Source organism: Silurus aristotelis (assembly GCF_946808225.1).
Source record: "Silurus aristotelis genome assembly, chromosome: 29".
Classification (NCBI taxonomy): domain Eukaryota; kingdom Metazoa; phylum Chordata; class Actinopteri; order Siluriformes; family Siluridae; genus Silurus; species Silurus aristotelis.
Genome location: NC_139602.1, coordinates 3,150,215 through 3,155,212, shown reverse-complemented (window position 1 = coordinate 3,155,212; position 4,998 = coordinate 3,150,215). Strand labels below are relative to the sequence as shown.

The 4,998-nt window shown below is 41.0% G+C and overlaps 1 protein-coding gene across 11 annotated transcripts in view; it reads right to left on the bottom strand.

The window, feature by feature from the left end:
• myo6a (myosin VIa) overlaps window positions 1–3,953 on the bottom strand; it is a 94,035-nt gene extending 90,082 nt beyond the window's left edge. For 4 of the 11 annotated variants that reach the window (XM_083534957.1, XM_083534959.1, XM_083534961.1 and 1 more), the window contains exon 1: window positions 3,773–3,931. The gene's annotated coding sequence lies outside the window, so the exon portion shown is untranslated. Of the gene's footprint in view, window positions 1–3,438; window positions 3,615–3,772 lie in introns of those variants that run through there. The other 7 variants (XR_014532389.1, XR_014532390.1, XM_083534955.1 and 4 more) reach the window with 7 other exon arrangements.
• Between the last annotated feature and the right edge of the window lie 1,045 nt (window positions 3,954–4,998).

Below are 4,998 nucleotides of genomic sequence, written 5' to 3'. Positions count from 1 at the left end.
GAACTCCAGGACTGCTTTTAAAGTCCAAGTTGGCAGGACATCAGAGAAAAAAAGCAGTGGGAGAACCTGCGAAAACATGACTAATGGAAAAAGAAAATGACTAAAGCACTGGGTGGGCACTCACATCTCGAGCTCGTCATCTACTGACGAGCTTTAAAATAAACAAAAATAAATTTCCATCAAATATGAACATATCAACATTAATAACACAAATGACTCCAGTGATTATTTTTATAGTTTCATCAGTGTTTAATGTGGTAGAACATAAAAAAAAAAAAAAAACTTCTTTGGATGCGGTAGCAGGACATTTTCCCTTCACTTGAACTAGGAGAGAAAAACCTGTTCCACCATGACAACCTTCAATGCACAAAGCCAACTCCATTAAGATATAATTAATATGGGTTGAAGTGGAAGTTCTCCTGCTGTAGAGATCCGATCTCAACCCTATTGAACCCCTTTGGTTTAAATGTGAAAGGGCACATCAGGGATCCTCCTCTCACCTACAGCGGTACCTATACGACTGAGGCACTCGTGGCTGGAAAATAGTGGAACATCCTAACAAAAGAGTGGAGCAAATTGATTTAAATATGGAATAAGATGCTCAAAAAAGCACTAAGTTTAGCTTTCACAAACTTTTGTGTATATTCTGAATCCCTCATTGGTCAATCACACTGGGTCAAGGTCTTAAACCGGCAAAACTCCATAAAACTCTCTATAATTAATATAATATGTAATAAATATATTCATTTTTATAGTCCCCTTTATTTTGTGTAAAATTTATTACAACAAGTTGTATTCTGTGTATAACCACGTTGAAAAAAAAATCTCGAATCTCGAATGAGGAAGTCATGTGACCATGTAAATTGCTCCAGAAGGGACAAATGTTGTTCTACTTGATTCGTTATTTAAAAAAAAATTTACAATTTATTTTCTAAATGGAAATGATACAGTAACATCGTTGGTTGTGGAACGGCAACAATTTAACCTTAGTAATGTCGAACTCTGGGTTGATGATCAGATGTTGACCGTCGACAGCAGCTCGGAAGGAAAAAAACGAGAAAAATCGCAGATTCACATAATTATAACTTTGCTCTCACACTATTATTACTAAACAGGAATATTTTAGCCGTTTCTATTCTATAAGGCATGTTTGAAGTGGTAGTTTGGTGGTTAAGGTCTTCTGCTTAGCGGGTTGCCAGTTCAAAACCCAGCACCATCAAGCTGCCACTCCTGGGCCTCAACTGAAATGATATAAATGGAAGTCTGCAAAATGGCGTAAACCGTAAAGCAGCTCTTGTGAGGTTTTTAGGTCTATCGCAGTGTTTGGAACAATAACACTTCCTGGTTGACACGACGTCACACGTGTTCGTGTCTTATTCATTTCAAACGTCAGGCAACATCAGCGAGATATACAGATTTTCCTGTTTTCTCAAAACTTCAACATTACGTTCAATAAAATACTCATTATTAGTAATTTTCTTTACCTTGAATACCCAATTTCTTTGAATACTATGGACTTCCATGTTGTGCTACAGACACCTGGTCTACAAAAGAGGCTGAAGACAAGTCACGGTCATTGACTCCAGAGTCGGTGACGTAAGGCAGGTTGCTATAGTGAGTACGCACCAGGAGCTGGGCTCATTTGGATGTAGTCAGAGCTCCACCCTACTCAGATGGCTACAAACAGGTCCAGCCAAATTTGATCTGATGCTATTGACCGTCAAGGATCTGAGACAGGTATCTTCCGCTATAGCACACACACACTTGACACACTTATTGTCATCATGTCAAGCCTAATAAGTCTGGAACTGTTGAAACGTTGAAGGATTGCTGAAGGGGAAATAGTCCAAAAGTCGAGATCTCAGGGTTCCTGTGGCAGTCAGAAACCTCACACCTCACAGCTCACACCTCACACCTACGTATCAATGAAATCTGCTAGTCAAATTAGCGGCCGTTTTGAAAACCTGGAGCCTTTAACAAAGAATTAATTATACATTTAATATAACAATTATGAGAAGTAAAGGACAACTGATCGGCAGGTCGCGAGGTAAAATCCCAGCACCACCACAGAGCCACTGCTGGACCCCTTAAGCAAGACCCTAAAACCCTCACCCACAGTTCTTCTTCTCAACTTCTCAAATGAACTGATATTCTGAGAGAAAAAAAACATTGCTGTCAAACTAAACAAAACGGGAATGACTTTGCTAATGCTAATCCTAATTCTAATGCTAATGAAACATCCTTTGGACTTGCTGCTGATCATTTCTACACAACGACCCAGTTCTCGACGTTCTGAAGAGTTGCCAGAATGAGCAAAATAATCACCCAATGGATTATGAAGAAGAGCTTTAACCAGGAAACTTTATATTCAATAATGTAAATATGTATAAAAAAAAAAATATATAAATTAAAGCTTTTGTCTTTAATCCTCATCACATAGTGAGGGAAAGACCTCAGGATTTGTGGTCATCGACCCACCGCGACAATGCGCCGTCCACGTTTATCCAAAGTGAGAATAATAATAATGAGCTTGGGAGTGCGAGGCTTACTTTTACACCAAAAGAAGCAGGTGAGTCACGAAACCGTGAGGACGGCAGTTCTCGAGGTGTGTCGTGGCGCTCAGACATGCTGAAGCGACACACCCGGTACTCTCTCAGGCAAAACACTGACTCAGACACTATTCCTGGATCCAACATGGCAACCACATATGAATTGAACCATAGTCCTGAACTAGAAACCAAACTTCACCAACAATCGTACCTCAAAATTACATTTTAACTACTCATACTGGACACACCACAAGACCACCAGACCTTCATCTGTGACTGATGCAGGTCCTCCAGCTGCCTTCGCTCCTCTGAAGGTTAATTAATAAGCCGGAGACACAGGAAGTACAATTCTGTCCTAATGACCTTTGCTAAAAGTGAATGCACCATAAAAAAAAAGAACAGGCACGTGGACATCCAGGGCAGAAGTTAACCCTTGGAACGAATCACATCACTAAGAGTGCACAAGTTAATCATCACTTCTTCCTTGGCTTTTGTAGGAAATGAGAAAGACAGCCAACGTACTCGAGAAGACATGGTTTGGAGACCATCCAAGACTGATAGGAATGTCTACATCGAGACATACGTCTTTGAGGTTCCTATCCAACTTAGAATCCATGGCCTGACCTTGTAATCAGGTGTTCTTCAAATCAAGAGCCATTATTTTAGGTAGATCCTGGATCATGGTGAATCCATCTAAACTGAATGAAAATGCAAGACATTTTAGAGACCAATGGATTGATTTTTCTGGATCTGCTGGTGTGTAGATATACACCATCACCAACAATCATGTTTCTTCTCAATGTCCCTACCGTCCTGCATTCATCGCACACTGCAATTCATCTCCTGCTACGTTACAAGAAGGGGTACGAGAAGGTATGTGACATCTCACCTGGGATTAATGGAACTAGGTTATGGCAGGTGTCCTCTTAAAGATCATCTGCATGACATTTTGTCACCTGAGCAGGTGTGAAGCCCATGATGAGTCCATGTTGGGGACAATCTTGTCCTCATCACACATGTCTTTTGTGTTTACAAAACACCTGCATGTCACTGGTTGTGTGTTTGTGTTAAAAGACTCTTGTTTAGAAAACATCAGCTGATCGAAGCTGCGTGTGCAGGAAGTGATCTGATCACATGGTCTAATCGTGAGATGGACAATATCCTACCAGCAGAGACACGTCCAGATTTGGGTGGAAAAGATCAATCAATCAATATGGACTCACCTTGTTCCTCTGTGAGCCGGTAGGACTCCCTTAATGGCTGTGTCTCAAATCACATTCAACTTCAAGTGCGCACACAGATGTCCCGACCGGCAGATATCGTTTTGTCTTTCCACCAGCCTCCGTCCGACTCCCACAATAAACCCCCGTCTACGGGTTGCCAGATCATGCAATATTAAATATGGGCTCGCACGTCGTTTTTTTGTCACAGCAACAATCCTACTATCTTCACCCATAGCCGAATCCCTTGTCTCTATTTATAACCTTATTTTTCAAGCATGTTTATGTAGTAAACAAATTAATAGGCAGCGAAAAATAAAACGCACGCGTCAAAATTGCCAATCTGGCAACACGTCAAAGCAAGGCGAACGGAGGCGGATGTTAGGGACTTCAGTCGGCCAATCAGAGGGCTTCCTGTTGGTTGTGACGTCATTAAAGGCCCAGGCTTGTCTCAGCAGGTGCATTGGTTGGAGTTTGGACTCTTTTACTGAGATCCTTACACACACACACACGCACGCACACACACACACACTTACTTTCAGGTTAAGGTCATTTTTTTTTCATTAGTGCCTCTATATTCACAGGCTCAAAAGTACCTGGACACTATCAATGGCCAGGTGTGTCTTCATTTCATCAGGAACATGTTTGGACATGGACACATCTGGATTTTCAAATGTACTGCCAGGTGAGTCAGGGTTGAGTGGGACTCATGGATCCTCCAAAAGATTCATAACCCCAAAAAGCACATCAAAGCTCCCAAAAATGTCTAGAAAGCACAAAGATGCTGGACATATATGGAATGAGACAAAACGTGCACACTTAAGATGGTACCCTTCAAACCTGTTCCAGCAGGAAAATATATCCAAGCTCCATGAAGCTATACTTTACATAAGTTGGAGTGAAAGATTTCCTGCTATAGAGATCCAAATCATATTAAACTTTTGTATCAGTTGGAATGGAACCCCAGTTCTCCTCACCTCACCTACATCAGTACCAGATTTTATTTGAAAAAATAACTAAAAACACCCAAAATGCCTAAAAACAAATCACTAAATTAAGTCCTGGTCTGAATCCTGTCAAACATCTATGGAATGAGTTGGAACAAGCGATCTCGAGAAGATAGTCTTCAAACCTGAAGCTGATAAAAAAGTACCTGTTACCGATTGGGAAGTTCTCAGTCTGGCAAGTAGAAGAGACCATAATTAGCCTGGAGAAAAGAAAAACTGACC